Raw genomic sequence first — 16,905 nt, forward strand, 5'->3', positions numbered from 1 at the left:
AGGATTTGTAAATGTTGCTGCAAAACTTGAACTTAGCAAACCAAGCGCCGACGAGGACGACGAGACACTTGACGATGCTGATGCTGGTCCTGCTGATGTAACTTGCGCAGTGGTATTTATGGCCGGCGTTTTGCCACCACTTGTTGCGACTGCAGTTGATCGCCGCGACGTTGAAAACGAAAGGTAATTCGTGATGAGGCCTTTTCAATTAAACACAAATCAGAAAGAAATAAACCAACCCAACAATCAAATTTAGGCCCACGTTGACGACGGCCACGACACTCAATCTCAATGAAACGACGACGAATAAACAAACGGAATGCGGCACATACAAAAAATTACCACACAAATAATAACACTGATTGGACTATACCAAAAAAAGAAATAAAACAAAAAAAAAAAAAAAAACGAAACGTAAAAACTAACGATGACGCAGTCAATGACGACGCTGCCGCAACGTAAACACAAAATTAATCGACGATTTTACGCGCGACCTCAAGTTATTTCTGATTTTTTTTTTGTTCTATTTTTTTATCTATTATCACAAAAACAAAAGCGTGTAGAGTGCTGCGATTTGCTCTTCTACACTTTTTTCAGCCTTGTTTTTTACTTTTCTGTAAATATTTTTAGTTATTTGTCTTCTCCTCCAAAATAATGCAATATTTGTGACGTCACGTAACTTTCAACTTTATAGTATTTAAGCGCGCACGTCTTTTAACGTTCAGTACACACCGAGTTCTGAAATGAAAATGAAAAGACAATATTCAGTTAAAAGAGTCAAACTACTCAAAGGTAAACAATATTAATTTACACAAAACAACAAAACTACACAATGTACGAAAATGAGGAAAAGAGGAAGCACCACTCACTAGCTAATTACCTACAACTAACTCCGCAAGCAGTTGAGCGCATATCAAGAATATAGCGCGAATTCGCAAAACCAACAATAAACAATGCACTGACGTAGACGCACGCACACTAGACTGGGTCGAAAAAAAAAAGTTGCCAATGTCCGCCCCTAAATTTAAAGATTATGTTGACGGTTTCGGAAATTTTTTTTTTATTTTTTTTTTTTTTTTTTTTGATCCTTCGAAATACAGCCGAAAAGGTTTTTTCGTTGTAACTTGGTTATTTGACGTCCGAATTTTAAAATTGATATGTCATTATTTTGGCCTTGAGAAGCTTCACATTTCCGTTTAATGTGAAAAATAGATATCGGCTTTCGAAGTTCGAAATTCTATATTTCGAAATTTTATTTTTTTTTTTTGTTAACGCGTTCAGCAAATTAAAAAAGTAAAAATGTGGGCGTGGTCCGCTCTTTTCCCCTTATTTGAAGAGCTGAATTCTTTTTTTAAGAAATTTAGTATAACAGCTGTTTTATGAGGTGAGAAGTCAGACTCTGACTTCTGACTACAGTCAGACTCTGACTTCTTACTTTTCACCTCGTATAACAAAAACAGAATTCAGCCCTTCAAAAAAGGGGAAAGAGCGGACCACGACCACATTTTTACTTTTTCAATTTGCTGAACGCGTTAACAAAACCAAATAAAATTTCGAAATGTAGAATTTCGAACTTCGAAAGCCGATATCTATTGTTTGGAGGCTGTAGGGTACCGTTGTTTTACGAAGCCTTACAAACCTTTTTATTTTTTATAGCTTTGAAGATTTTATTTATGGAAAAAAAGTAAGTAGTTTTTAATTTGGGTACGATGGACGTCCAGCTGGACCCCCAACTTTTGAAGTTAAACAAAAAACATTAAAAGTTGTTAAAAAACGAATCGTTTTTGGGACTATTGACTACATAAATAGCTCAAAATTCTGCACGTATCCCGTTTCGATTTTGCCGTCTGGGGTTATATGCCCCCGCTCCCCCCTTGCTAGCCCTTTGTTATTCTGGACAGACAGCCGCTTATGTTGGAGCACATAAATAGCACATAGTTCCCACATTTAAATTTTTTTGTTTGACCTAGTGCTTATGAGGGGGTCTAGCTGGACGTGCAGCTGGACCCCCACTTGAAGTTTTAAAAAAATCATTAAAAGTTCTCAAAAAACCGAATTCTTTTTGGCACTATTGAGCACATAAAGAGCACATAATTCCCATATTTAAATTGTTTTGTTTGACCTAGTGCTTATGAGGGGGGGGAGGGGGGGGGGGTCTAGCTGAACGTCCAGCTGGACCCTCCACTTTTGAAGTTTTAAAAAATCATTAAAAGTTGTCAAAAACCGAATTCTTTTTCGCACTATTGAGCACATAAACAGCCACATAATTCCCATATTTAAATTTTTTGTTTGACCTAGTGCTTATGAGGGGGGGGGGGGGGGGGGGGGGTCCTAGCTGAGCTGGACCCTCCACTTTTGAAGTTTTAAAAAAATCATTAAAAGTTGTCAAAAAACCGAATTCTGTTTGGCACTATTGAGCACATAATTCCCACATTTAGATTTTTTTGTTTGACCTAGTGCTTATGAGGGGGGTCTAGCTGGACCCCCCATTTTGAGGTTAAAAAAAAGTACTTAAATTTTGAGCACACAATTTTTTATTTTGGGACCAATTTAGCACATAAATAGGACATAATACCTGGCCTACCAAATTTCGAATCAATCATGGGGGGTGGTCCAGCTTCACGGACCTCCCTATTCTGACGGAAGTCTATACGGAATGCCTGAGACAAAGCCATACATACAACTATTCTACGGACTCTAGGAAGCAGCAGAGAATAAAGTATTATAGGAGTCCCGAGGTCAAACGCAAGGCTTATATGAAGCGCACTTCCCTAAACATCTATAAAGTCTTCCACTGATCCTCTCTCGAGACAAAAAGTTCTTATTAGTTCTAATAGAATCTCCAAAAGTCACGAATGTGACGATATCACTGCAGATATGCACCAACAAGCAAAGTTGATAAAAACAAAATATGGTAAGAATAAACGTGTCGAAATCGACACGGACAAACAATTATCGCATACAACATACACACACGCATACACACAGTTCCATCCAGTACTCTTCACTACAGCTGAAGAATTGGCGCATACAACCTACATACATACATGCATATTTTTCTAGTATGTCGAGCAAATGATTCACCGTGCAAAAATCTAAAAATCTCTGTCACCCGCCAGAGTCCATCAAATTGTTGATGAAAAACTCGAGTCACCGCCAAATGGTTGCCACCACCAGTCACCAAAAGTCAACCAGACGCCAGTCGCCAGCCAAACGCCACAAAGCGCCACTGTGATCAAAAGCGATCGCAATCGTTGCCAAATGCCACAGCAACTCGCTCAGTGGCCTATAACATTAGAACGGCCGCAGTAGCAGCAAAAAACAAAGCTTTAGTCATTGTTGTGTATGAGTTTTTTATTCATCGTCATTGAATAGAATACGAAGAATTTATTTGTATACTACGTATGTACATATAACATATGTATGTATATATGTACATATTTAGTAGAGCTGTCAGCCCAATATCGCCTTTCTTCTTTCCCTTTATTTCCCATTTCCGCCTATATTAACGCACAATTTCGGTATGCCATTTGAATTTGCCGATCGGCCTGTAAATTTGTAAAGACATTCCACAATAACGCCCAATGTTAGTCCAACGGATACTAATTTCTAAATTATCGTAATTGTTTCTAGACAAAACTTAAAATGTTTAACAAATATAGAAAGAGAAACTTGTAGACACTTCTAATAGTTTTGAAACAAAACTAAAGTTTCTAAAATGTAAAAAAAGCTTGTATACTTTTCTCGTTTTTTACCGGAAAGTTTCAATTTACAGCTAAAAATTAAAAATTTTACTCGTGAAAATTGCTGCAAGTAGTAAATTTTTTTCACGATATTTTGTTAAAGCTCAATAGGTAACTTCGAATCGGAGAACGTTAACACGTTCTTTTATTTTATTTTTTTTTTTTTAACTTTATTTGTTTTCTTAAAATTTCTTTTCTTTTTTCTTTTATTTTTTCCTTTTTTTATTTTTAAAATGGTTCTTTTATTTTTAAAAAGTTGTATTTCATTTTTTAAACGTTTCTTTTACTTTTAAAATAGCTCTTTTATTTTTTATTGGTTTTTCTGATATTTTTTGGGCTTTCTTTTATTTATTTTTTTCTTTTTATATTTTCTCTTTTTTACTTTTTCCCATTCTTTCTTTTTTATTGTTTCTATTTTTTATTTTCTTTTTTAAATTCTCTCTTTTTAACTTTTTTCTTTTTCTCTCTCTTTTTCTTTTTCTCTTTTTTTTCTTTTTTAACCTTTTTCTCTTTTCCTTATTTTTTCTTTTTTATCTTTTTCTCTTTTCCTTATTTTTTTCTGCTTTATCCTTTTCTTATTCCTTTTTTCCTTATTTTTCTCTTTTTTATTTTCTCCTTTTCAATTTTTTCTTTATTTTTTCTCTTTATTTTTTATTTTTCCCATTTATTTTATTTTTCTCTTTTTTATTTTTCCTCTTTTTTTATTTTTTTCTCTTTTTTTATTTTTTTCTCTTTTTTTATTTTTTTCTCTTTGTTATTATTTTTTCTTTTTTATATTTTTCTTTTTTTTTATTTTTCTCTTTTTTATTTTTTCCTCTATTTTTTCTTTTTTTTATTTTTTTTTTTCTCTTTATTTTTTCTTTTTTAAATTTTTCTCTTAATTTTTTCTTTTTTATTTCTTTCTCTTTATTTTTTCTTTTTTCTCTTTATTTTTTATTTTTTCCCTTGTTTTATTTATTTTTTTCTCTTGTTTTTATTTATTTTCCTCTTGTTTTTATTTAGTTTTTTCTCCTGTTTATATTTATTTTTTCTCCTGTTTTTATTTATTTATTTTTTCTTTTTTTATATTTTTGCCCTTTTTCCTTTGTTGGTTTCTCTTTTTTTATATACTTTTTTCTTTCTACATATCACTTTTTTATATTTTTTTCTTTCTTTTATTTATTTTTTCTTCCATTTCTTTTTTATGTCTTTTATTTCTTTCTTCTATTTTTAATTTCCTTGTTTAATTTTTTATTTTTTTCTTCAAATTATGTATTTTTTTCTTTTATTATACCTTTCATGAACATGAAATGGTATATTAACTTTGGTCCGATGTTTGTAACGTTGCGAAATATAGAAGATAGACTCACCATTAGGTATACCGAATTGATCAGGGCGACGAACTGAGTTGATATAGCCATGTCTGTCTGTCCGTCCGTCCGCCCGTCTGTCTGTTTGAACGCAAACTAGTCCCTCAAATTTCGAGATATCTCAATGAAATTTGGCACAAGGATGTATTTTTGTATTATATTAGACATTTGTCGAATCCGGTAGAATCAGGCCACTATAACATATATATCCCATACAACCGATGGTTCTGTCGTAAGAGGCGACTAAAATACCAGATTATAGGGGTGTGTAGCGCAACCCTTCAGGTTGCCAGCGCAATATATAGCTTCTCCAAACCCAATTGTAAACCTCACCTATCCGCGGCGAATCCTGTTTCACTAACAGACGAGGCTCTGGCGACCCCAAGCTCCTCATGGAACTTGGGGGTGAGGAGGGAGGGGATGGCCTGAAGGTTTAATGTGGCCACATAAATCGTTCCCGAGATGGTCGGGCTAGCACCTTAATGGTGCTGTGGTACCGGAGCGTACCGGATCTGTATCCGGCAAAGGACCATCACATCGATAACACTCCCCAAAACCTTCGGGGAGCAACCTTATCGCTACAACAACAACAACAACAACATCGACCATCGACCTGTTTGCTTGATTAGGGGAGAGATGCACGTGGTATTACAATGGGACCTTTTTGGGCCTAAGTGCACTGGTGCTCGCACCGATGGCCACTCTAACCTAACCTATCTCATTATTGCTTTATTGGATGCTTAATGTAATCAAAAATCTAGACGATTTGGTTTGGTATTTCGAATTTTATTGGCAATATTACAAATGGCAATCAAAACCAAATTATTTACAATAGTTTATGCCTTTGCAACATCTATGAATAGATTCGCATGCATTTGATTGTGCCTTTAAAATTAAGGAGTAAACGGCTGCTATTTATTTTAACTATTATTTTTTTAATCCGTAATATTTTTTTTGGTGCTGCTGACGGATGTTCGTTAGTGAAGCAAGTGGCCCTGTTTGAAAAGTAAAAATTAATTAACTCATTAAACAAAATCGTGACTCGCATTAAGTTTCTGAGTGAATTTGGTATAAGCAAAACGTTATCGCAAAAACTCAGAAAGGAAAATTTTAAAAATAATATTAACGGATTTCAGAATATTGTGCAAATGGCCTAGCATCATTGCATTGCAAACTTCTGTGGGATATTTTTTACAGTATCTACACTAACAAAATACGCGGCTATGCGTTTGCTACGTCATTGCAAAAACGCAAAATCAAAAACGCAAAATCAAAAACCGTAGTTTATTTTTTCAATATTGAATATCAAATCATCAACTGCCAAAACAAAACAAAAAGTGCAAAGAAACAATTTAAAATGAAACAAGTAAGGAAGGCTAAGTTCGGTTGTAACCGAACATTACATACTCAGCTGAGAGCTTTGTAGACAAAATAAGGGAAAATCACCATATAGGAAAATGAACCTAGAGTAACCCTGGAATGTGTTTATATAACATGGGTATCAAATGGAAGGTATTAAAGAGTATTTTAGAAGGGAGTGGGCCTTAGTTCTATAGATGGACGTCTTTTCGAGATATCGCCATAAAGGTGGACCAGGGGTGACTCTAAAATGTGTTTGTACAATATGGGTATCAAATTAAAGTTCTTAATGATGGTTTGGCCCTTAGTTGTATACATATGTGAAGGCGTTTTCGAGATATCGAGCAAAATGTGGACCAGGGTGACCCAGAACATCATCTGACGGTTACCGCTAATTTATTTATATATGTAATACCACGAACAGTATTCCTGCCAAGATTACGAGGGCTTTTGATTTCGCCCTGCATAACTTTTTCATTTTCTTCTACTTAATATGGTAGGTGTCCCACCAATTTTACAAAGTTTTTTCTAAAGTTATATTTTGCGTCAATAAACCAATCCAATCACCATGTTTCAACCCTTTTTTCGTATTTGGTATAGAATTCTAGCGTTTTTTTCATTTTTCGATATCGATAAGTGGGCGTGGTCATAGTCGGATTTCGCCCATTTTTTATACCAAGATAAAGTGAGTTCAGATAAGTACGTGAACTAAGTTTAGTAAAGATATATCGATTTTTGCTCAAGTTATCGCCAAGAGGAAGGACAGACGGTCGACTGTGTATAAAAACTGGGCGTGGCTTCAACCGATTTCGCTCATTTTCACAGAAAACAGTTATCGGCATAGAATCTATGCCCTTAACAAATTTCACAAGGATTGGTAAATTTTTGTTTTATGGCATTAAAAGTATTCTAGACAAATTAAGTGAAAAAGGCGGAGCCTCGCCCATTTTGAAATTTTCTTTAATTTTTGTATTTTGTTGCACCATATCAATACTGGAGTTGAATGTTGACATAATTTACTTATATACAGTAAAGATATTAAATTTTTTGTTAAAATTTGACTTTAAAAATTTTTGTTTTAAAAAGTGGGCGTGTTCGTCATCCGATTTTGCTAATTGTGCTAAAATTTAGCACACACAAATTTCATCATGATATCTTCAATGACTGCCAAATTATAGCTTGCAAAACTTTTAAACTAGCTTCTTTTAAAAGTGGGCGGTGCCACGCCCATTGTCCAAAATTTTACTAAGTTTCTATTCTGCGTCATAAGATCAACCCACCTACCAAGTTTCATCGCTTTATCCGTCTTTGGTAATAAATTAACGCACTTTTTCGGTTTTTCGAAATTTTCGATGTCGAAAAAGTGGGCGTGGTTATGGTCCGATTTCATTCATTTTAAATATTGATCTTATATGAGTGACCAGGAACTTACATACCAAATTTCATTAAGATTTACTCAAGTTATCGTGTTTACGGACGGACGGACCGACGGACATGGCTAAATTAATTTCTTTTTTTGCACAGATCATTTTGATATATAGAAGTCTATATCTATCTTGATTAGTTTATGCCGTTACGGATTACCGTTATGTAAACAAAATTAATATAATCTGTGAACTCTGCTCAGCTGAGTATAAAAAGTTGCTCACGATCCGTAGCTCAAATTTGCTAAAGCAACGTTTCCGTTACACAAAACTCTGAACTCCCTTATTAAATTTTGAAACACTTTTTGAATATGCAGTGTTATAGTGGAATTCATCTTAGTCTAGCAAAGTACAAATTAAAAAAAAATCGAAAATTCTATTATTCACGAAGATTTTTATAAACTTCGACCTTCCGCAAACATTTTCGAAATTTTTTCTCTTTGTCTTCATTATTTAAACCACCAAAGTTAAAAATAAATAAATAAAAAAGAAGAGCAAACTACTAATAAAATTTGCAAATAATTTGTGTTGCTATTTTGACGCTCGCAGATGTACCTATTAAATATAACAAAAAAATTAGCACCCTTCCATGAATCTACGAAATACCTCTTCCTAATCCTGTTAATAATTAAACTCATCTTTATTTAACATAAAACCTTGTACAAGAGAAACAAAACTGGCAAACGGGTAAGCTTGACCTTTGAGCACAAAAGTCTGCTTTTGTTTTATTTCTGTTTCAACCCACCCACTAAGAATACACAACAAATACCTGGAATGCAAAAATTTAAACTCCTTTCGATGTGAATGAAGGGATTAGCATATGACAACACTCCCGTGACTAATCGTTGTTCTTCGAAAATCGCAGGGGGCGGATTTTTATAACAAAGGAAAGTCAAAAAGTAATTTCGATGAAAAAAAATAACACAAATTTATTGACTTTACGCCAACAAGTGTCCTTGCGAAAGTAACAGTATGCAAATTTAGCACAGATGTCATTGAAACTGCTAAACGAAGATTACTTAAATGGGCTCATTTCCATGTCAACTGTTCTTTTCTAATTTTGTTTTTCATTCAAGACTTAAACGCTTTGTTACATTTATGTGGATCAAAAGCAGGTAAATTCGATATTCATTGTAAACATGAATTTGTGTACGCTAGGAAAACGCTGCAAGAGGTCATTTATTCACATATATCTTTTAACAGTATATGTATTTAAACCAAGCCCAAAACGAGAAAAATTATCTAAACCAATATGTACAGTTAGAGCGGGTCAAATTGTATCGACTTTTTTCATCAGGAGTATATCAAAAACGTAATCTACAGATGATTCTAAGAAAACTTGCTGAAGACACCATAGCTCTAAGTCAGATTTTGGGGCCCACTTTTGGAAAATACATATTTTGCCATATGAGTGTAGGGTTTGCCCAAAAAATCTTCATAGCTTCAGATAGAATTATAGGAAATAAAAAAAAATAGAAAAAATTTTTAGCACTTCCTTTATATAAATGGACAAAAATCAGCGAAAAATGTCTCCTTATATAAAGACATATTCTTGCTAAACTTTGGTTTTTAAATTTTGACATAGAAATTGCAAAAATATTTATAAGTAAAAATATAAAAGTGGAGCACACACAACTTGCATTGGAAAGTTGCTAGGAAAGCAGATATTATTAGTCAATCAATTGCGCTCCACCTTTATATTTTTACTTCTCGTAAATATTTTTGCAATTTCTATGTCCAACGTTGTAAGACTAAAATTGATTGGGCTATAAAACGTCATACTTAAAAAATTTCAGCTAACTCAAAAAAAGTTCACATTATTCGTAAAATTGTCTCGGAACTTTATAATTTTTTCGAAATCGCTCTTGAGATTGGTTAGCATTGCTTCAGTTAAAAAAACTCATGCAATTTTTTTTGTTTTAAACATCGAAAACAAAAAAAAACATATAACTGACGAAATTTGATAAAAAAAAATTGTTACTGCAATTTTTCTGTTCGCTGCTGTATACTAAAGTTGCTCTGGGGGTGAAGGGGGCAAAGGCAAAGCGCCTGTGACATCAAAGAAAAAATTAGTGCATTCGCGCCTAGGCATCCACGTCCCCTATTACGGATGTTATTGCGAAACTGTGAGGGACTTCGTCTATGTCAGCTGTCGACAATTTCAGCGTAGAAATTCTACTAAGAATCACGCTTCTCCACAAGTGCTATTTTGAATTGACGAAGAGAAATTATACTCTACAAGTCGCTCATCATACCTGCCCTGATGTAATGGACGGATTCGTGGATGGTGTCGAGAGAAGATGAAATGGCTCTTGGTGTATTTGGCGGAAAAATTCACGGAAAAATTAATTGTCGTGCACGTGATACCAACGGCTTGTATCGAAGGAGGTGTACTCATGAATAGTATGAGTTTTACGCAAATATGAAGATAATGCAACAAATAAAAGCTCAAAAGGTTCGCTGACTAGATTATTTTATGCGAACGCATCATTCCCATTTAAAGAGCAAAGGAAGGGATAAACCAATATATGGGGAGACAGGTGCAGGAAACTTGATCTGCCTTGCTGCTCCCAATTGCCGGCACCTCTCGCCAAGCTTAAAATGTGGGAGTAATAGTGTGTTATATCGAAATATACCAATCACAGTTTGAAATTCTAATCACTATCACTATTCACTATAGAGCGGGTCAATTTCATTCTCAAGAAATATTCCATACGATCACTTGGTACAATTCTTAGATTATGATGAGCCAACACTAGATGATCCTAATATTCCAATGCATATACAATAGGGCGGGCCAAATTGTATGGGGGGAAAAACTTCAGGTGCACATCCAGTTTCTGAATCTATGGGTCATGCTGGGAAATATTGTCCATGAGACTAAAGGTCTGAAATGAGTTTCGAGCCTCCCTAATTTTGTTAGAAAATTTTATATCCCAATCCGAATCCGAATTTGACATTTATTTTCATGTATTTTATTTGTGAGAGCCGCTATTCGGATTGGGATATAAAATTTTCTAACAAAATTAGGGAGGCTCGAAATTCATTTCAGACCTATGGTCCCATGGACAATATTACTTAGTATGACCCATAGATTAAGAAACTGGATGTGCCTTTTCAACAATAAATTTGACCCACCTTAATATAAAGGAGCGGAGAGATATGTAAATTGGTTAACATTTGTTTCCAAACGTGTTATAGAAAAAAACGTGAGGGTTTTATGGCTGTTACAGCAGAAAGTCGTGAAAAACAACCACGAATGGAGAGCAAAAAAGATTTAAAAAAATAACAACATAACATTACTTAAAAATACGTTAAAATGGTAAATTCTAAGTAAAAAAATAATTTTTTAAATAAATTACATTAAAATTATGAAAATTGTGTTTTTTTTTTTGCTTATTATAATATAGGGTTTTTTTTTTTGAAAATTTTTTTCTACTAAAACGAATTCGAAAAAAGAAAAATGATAATATAGTAGTTAAAAGTTTATTTTAGGCTAATTTCTCATAATTTAAGCCTGATATCTCTAAAATTCTAAAACACTATAGATATTAATACAGATTCTGAAATGTACGTAAAATACCTTTAAAGTAAGCCCAATATGATATTTTACTTTCTTTATATTAGGTCGGTTGAATGTCTGTCCGCTTTTCATACAAATCTTCCAATCGATTTTTAAGTAACTTCTCATTGAGCTACAAACGTGAAACTTTACTAGGTTAATAGGTTAGAACACCGTGACAATGCAAGAAAAGGAAAAACAATACGTTAGGTGGCGCACGGATTGAAATAATTAGATAAGAATTTGAAAATTTTCAAATCAGCTTTTAAGTATTTTCTCGATGAGCTAGAGACTTGAAATTTCAAACTCAATAAAGAGGTCGATGACATCCGATGACACGATACAAAAAGATTCGCTAGGAGGCGCACTGGATGAGATATTTAGAAAAAACGTACGAAACGGAGGGAATTTTGGGATTGATTTTTATGTAAGTTCTCATTGAGCTACAACTGTAAAACTTCACAGATAGGATAAGACGCCGAGAAAATTTAAGAAAAGGAGAAAAAAATTCCGTTAGGTGGAGCACGGATCGAAATATTTAGATAAGAATTTGGAAATTTGGTGTTTTGAGACCGATTTTAAAGTAACTTCTCATTGAGCTACAAACATGAAACCTCAGAGACAGGTTAAGACACCGTGACAAAGGAACAAAAGGAGAAAAAACGTCCGTTAGGTGGCGCACGGATCGAAAATATTAGATAATAATTTGGAAATTTCGAACCGGGTTTTTAATAACTTCTCGATGAGCTAGAGGCTAAAAATTTAGAGCTTAATTCAGAGGTCGATGACAGCCGATGACACAATATAAAAAGTTTCGCTAGGGGGCGCACGGACTGAGATATTTAGAAAGATCAAACGGAACAGAGGGAATTTGGTATTGATTTTTATGTAAGATCTCATTGAGTTATAAGCGTAAAACTTAAGAGATGGGTTAAGATACCGAGAAAATGTAAGAAAATAAAATAAAATAAAATTTAAAAAAATTTAAGCACCTCCTTTATAAACATAAATGGACAAAAATTAGCGAAAAAAAAATTTTGTTAAACTCTGATTTTTAAATTTTGACATAGAAATTGCAAAAATATTTATGAGAAGTAAAAATATAAAAGTGGAGCACACACTACTTGCATTGGAAAGTTGCTAGGAAAGCAGATATTATTAGTCAATCAATTGCGCTCTACCTTTATATTTTTACTTCTCGTAAATATATTTGCAATTTCTATGTCCAAATTTAAAAATCGAAGTTTAGCAGGATTTTTTTTCGCTAATTTTTGTCCATTTATGTTTATAAAGGAGGTGCCTAAATTTTTTTTTTTTATTTTATTTTATTTTATTTTCTTACATTTTCTCGGTATCTTAACCCATCTCTTAAGTTTTACGCTTATAACTCAATGAGATCTTACATAAAAATCAATACCAAATTCCCTCTGTTCCGTTTGATCTTTCTAAATATCTCAGTCCGTGCGCCCCCTAGCGAAACTTTTTATATTGTGTCATCGGCTGTCATCGACCTCTGAATTAAGCTCTAAATTTTTAGCCTCTAGCTCATCGAGAAGTTATTAAAAACCCGGTTCGAAATTATTATCTAATATTTTCGATCCGTGCGCCACCTAACGGACGTTTTTTCTCCTTTTGTTCCTTTGTCACGGTGTCTTAACCTGTCTCTGAGGTTTCATGTTTGTAGCTCAATGAGAAGTTACTTTAAAATCGGTCTCAAAACACCAAATTTCCAAATTCTTATCTAAATATTTCGATCCGTGCTCCACCTAACGGAATTTTTTTCTCCTTTTCTTAAATTTTCTCGGCGTCTTATCCTATCTGTGAAGTTTTACAGTTGTAGCTCAATGAGAACTTACATAAAAATCAATCCCAAAATTCCCTCCGTTTCGTACGTTTTTTCTAAATATCTCATCCAGTGCGCCCCCTAGCGATTCTTTTTGTATCGTGTCATCGGATGTCATCGACCTCTTAATTGAGTTTGAAATTTCAAGTCTCTAGCTCATCGAGAAAATACTTAAAAGCTGATTTGAAAATTTTCAAATTCTTATCTAATTATTTCAATCCGTGCGCCACCTAACGGATTGTTTTTCCTTTTCTTGCATTGTCACGGTGTTCTAACCTATTAACCTAGTAAAGTTTCACGTTTGTAGCTCAATGAGAAGTTACTTAAAAATCGATTGGAAGTTTTGTATGAAAAGCGGACAGACATTCAACCGACCTAATATAAAGAAAGTAAAATATCATATTGGGCTTACTTTAAAGGTATTTTACGTACATTTCAGAATCTGTATTAATATCTATAGTGTTTTAGAATTTTAGAGATATCAGGCTTAAATTATGAGAAATTAGCCTAAAATAAACTTTTAACTACTATATTATCATTTTTCTTTTTTCGAATTCGTTTTAGTAGAAAACAATTTTCAAAAAAAAAGACCCTATATTATAATAAGCAAAAAAAAAACACAATTTTCATAGTTTTAATGTAATTTATTTAAAAAATTATTTTTTTACTTAGAATTTACCATTTTAACGTATTTTTCAAAATAAAAGTAATGTTATGTTGTTATTTTTTGAAATCTTTTTTGCTCTCCATTCGTGGTTGCTTTTCACGACTTTCTGCTGTAGCAGCCATAAAACCCTCACGTTTTTTTCTATAACACGTTTGGAAACAAATGTTAACCAATTTACATATCTTTCTGCTCCTTGTATATTAAGGTGGGTCAAATTTATTGTTGAAAAGGCACATCCAGTTTCTTAATCTATGGGTCATACTAAGTAATATTGTCCATGGGACCATAGGTCTGAAATGAATTTCGAGCCTCCCTAATTTTGTTAGAAAATTTTATATCCCAATCCGAATAGCGGCTCTCACAAATAAAATACATGAAAATAAATGTCAAATTCGGATTCGGATTGGGATATAAAATTTTCTAACAATAGTGATAGTGATTAGAATTTCAAACTGTGATTGGTATATTTCGATATAACACACTATTACTCCCACATTTTAAGCTTGGCGAGAGGTGCCGGCAATTGGGAGCAGCAAGGCAGATCAAGTTTCCTGCACCTGTCTCCCCATATATTCGTTTATCCCTTCCTTTGCTCTTTAAATGGGAATGATGCGTTCGCATAAAATAATCTAGTCAGCGAACCTTTTGACTTTTATTTGTTGCATTATCTTCATATTTGCGTAAAACTCATACTATTCATGAGTACACCTCCTTCGATAATTCCAATTTTTCCGTGAATTTTGCCGCCAAATACACCAAGAGCCATTTCATCTTCTCTCGACACCATCCACGAATCCGTGCATTACATCAGGGCAGATATGATGAGCGACTTGTAGAGTATGATTTGTCTTCGTCAATTCAAAATAGCACTTGTGGAGAAGCGTGATTCTCAGTAGAATTTCTACGCTGAAATTGTCGACAGCTGACATAGACGAAGTCCTTCACAATTTCGCAATAACATCCGTAACAGGGGACGTGGATGCCTAGGTGCGAATGCACTAATTTTTTCTTTGATGTCACAGGCGCTTTGCCTTTGCCCCCTTCACCACCAGAGCAACTTTAATATACAGCAGCGAGCAGAAAAATTGCAGTAACAATTTTTTTTATCAAATTTCGTCAGTTATATGTTTTTTTTTTCTTGTTTTCGATGTTTAAAACAAAAAAATTGTAAGAGTTTTTTTAACTGAAGCAATGCCAACCAATCTCAAGAGCGATTTCGAAAAAATTATTAAGTTGCGAGACAATTTTAAGAATAATGTGAACTTTTTTGAGTTAGCTGATTTTTTAGTATGACGTTTTATAGCCCAATCAATTTTAGTCTTACAACGTACACGTTAGAGGTCCCTCAAAATTCGCATCGATTTTTTACAGGTTTTTCCTTAAGGCTGTTTTAGATTTTCCTTCATTAGATTCAGAGTGTATAATTTTTCTTGGGAAGAAAAACTAAACACCGTTCAGAAAAAAATGTGGCAAAAAGCAATACGAGTTTTGAGCGAAACTTGTACTTTGTTGATCTTAAATTGATTGGGCTACAAAGCTCCAAGCTCAAAAAAATTCAGGAAACCTTGAATAGAAAATGTTTAAATTTTCTCAAATTTTCGTAAAATTTTCTCAAAATTTCGAAATCGTTTTTGAAAATGTTTTGCATAGTTCTAGTTATACAGTTCATAAGAGTTTTTTCTTAAAACGAGCGAATATAAGTCTCTTATCAAATATCAACATAAATCAGCTGTTCTATCAATCAATTAAAACTTGCAGCTTGCGCTTCCATCTGGCGTACGGTAACAACTGCCGGTAATGCAGTGCAAATATTCAAAATAGTGCCATAGTACAAATAGATTTCTTTGTTTGCTCACAATCGTTTATTTGTAACAAATTATTTTAATAAAATATAGCTAAACAAAAGCACTACGACCAAAATTGCCCAAAGCTCGCTAATAGCCCGATTCTCCATCTTTATAGATTTGGATTCCAAATAAGAGCGAAAAAGGGATCCGTACATAAAAACAGCAATTAGAAATAATATGATATTGAAAATAAACAAAAAATTTAGCTAACTAATGATATTTGATAAAAATTGCCATTGGTATTTTTCTGTTCGCTGCTGTACTTATATGTATGTATATTGTGGTGACAGTGCTTCCGCATTAATTTTGCGAGCATAATATAAAAACAAGCGATATTCACAGGTACATACATCAGCGCCATATTTTCGTCGCTTTCATACATACACATATACTTATTTTATAGTTTTTGTATCATAAAACAAAAAACAAAAACAAATTGAAGACGGCGTTATTGTTTTTATGACAATGCAATTTGAGATTTCAATGACGTTCACAATAGCAAAACGGAAAATGGCCCATTAATAGGTGCACGCGCATTTTACTACAATCTCCTAACGGCCCCCTCATCCCTCTCTGCTAGTAGAGAACTGCATACATAGATACACTTATTGCACAATTCTTCATAGTAAAATGTGCTCGGTAATTGTCGATATCGTTCTACAAAACTGCCACTATAGCGGTGTGAAAAAAGTGTAAAATAGACAATAATTTGCGAAAGTGTGCCAAATTCGACCATGTCAGCGCCATTCGCCGTTTTATTAAACGGTTTTATTTAGGTTGACTTGACAGGCACGGCTGTACGGCCGGCCGTTGTGAACGAATTTTGTAATTAAAATTTAAGTAACTTCCCATAAGCTACAATCTTGAAACTTGGAACATAGTTCAGAACCCGATGACAATGCAATAATACGAAAAAATCGTCGCTAGGTGGCGCAAGGATCGAGATATTAACACAAATCGTATTTGTGGTCATTTGGCTCATATTTGGAACACATAATACATACAAGAACAGAAAGCGACCTATGAAGAAAATCGCCGCTAGGTGGCGCAAGGATCGAGATATAAACAAAAATCGTATTTGTGGTCCGATTTGGCTCATATTTGGAACACA

At 33.8% G+C, this 16,905-nt stretch overlaps 1 long non-coding RNA gene across 3 annotated transcripts in view; it reads right to left on the bottom strand.

Moving 5' to 3' along the window:
- Nucleotides 1-52: 52 nt before the first annotated feature.
- The window catches only part of LOC137251723 (uncharacterized), a 75,264-nt gene continuing 58,411 nt past the window's right edge, over nucleotides 53-16,905 (bottom strand). For all 3 annotated transcript variants that reach the window (XR_010953323.1, XR_010953326.1, XR_010953324.1), the window contains one exon: nucleotides 53-738. This is a non-coding gene — a long non-coding RNA (uncharacterized lncRNA). The remainder of the gene's footprint in view (nucleotides 739-16,905) is intronic.

The sequence above is a fragment of the Eurosta solidaginis genome, chromosome 1, assembly GCF_040869045.1.
Source record: "Eurosta solidaginis isolate ZX-2024a chromosome 1, ASM4086904v1, whole genome shotgun sequence".
Lineage (NCBI taxonomy): Eukaryota > Metazoa > Arthropoda > Insecta > Diptera > Tephritidae > Eurosta > Eurosta solidaginis.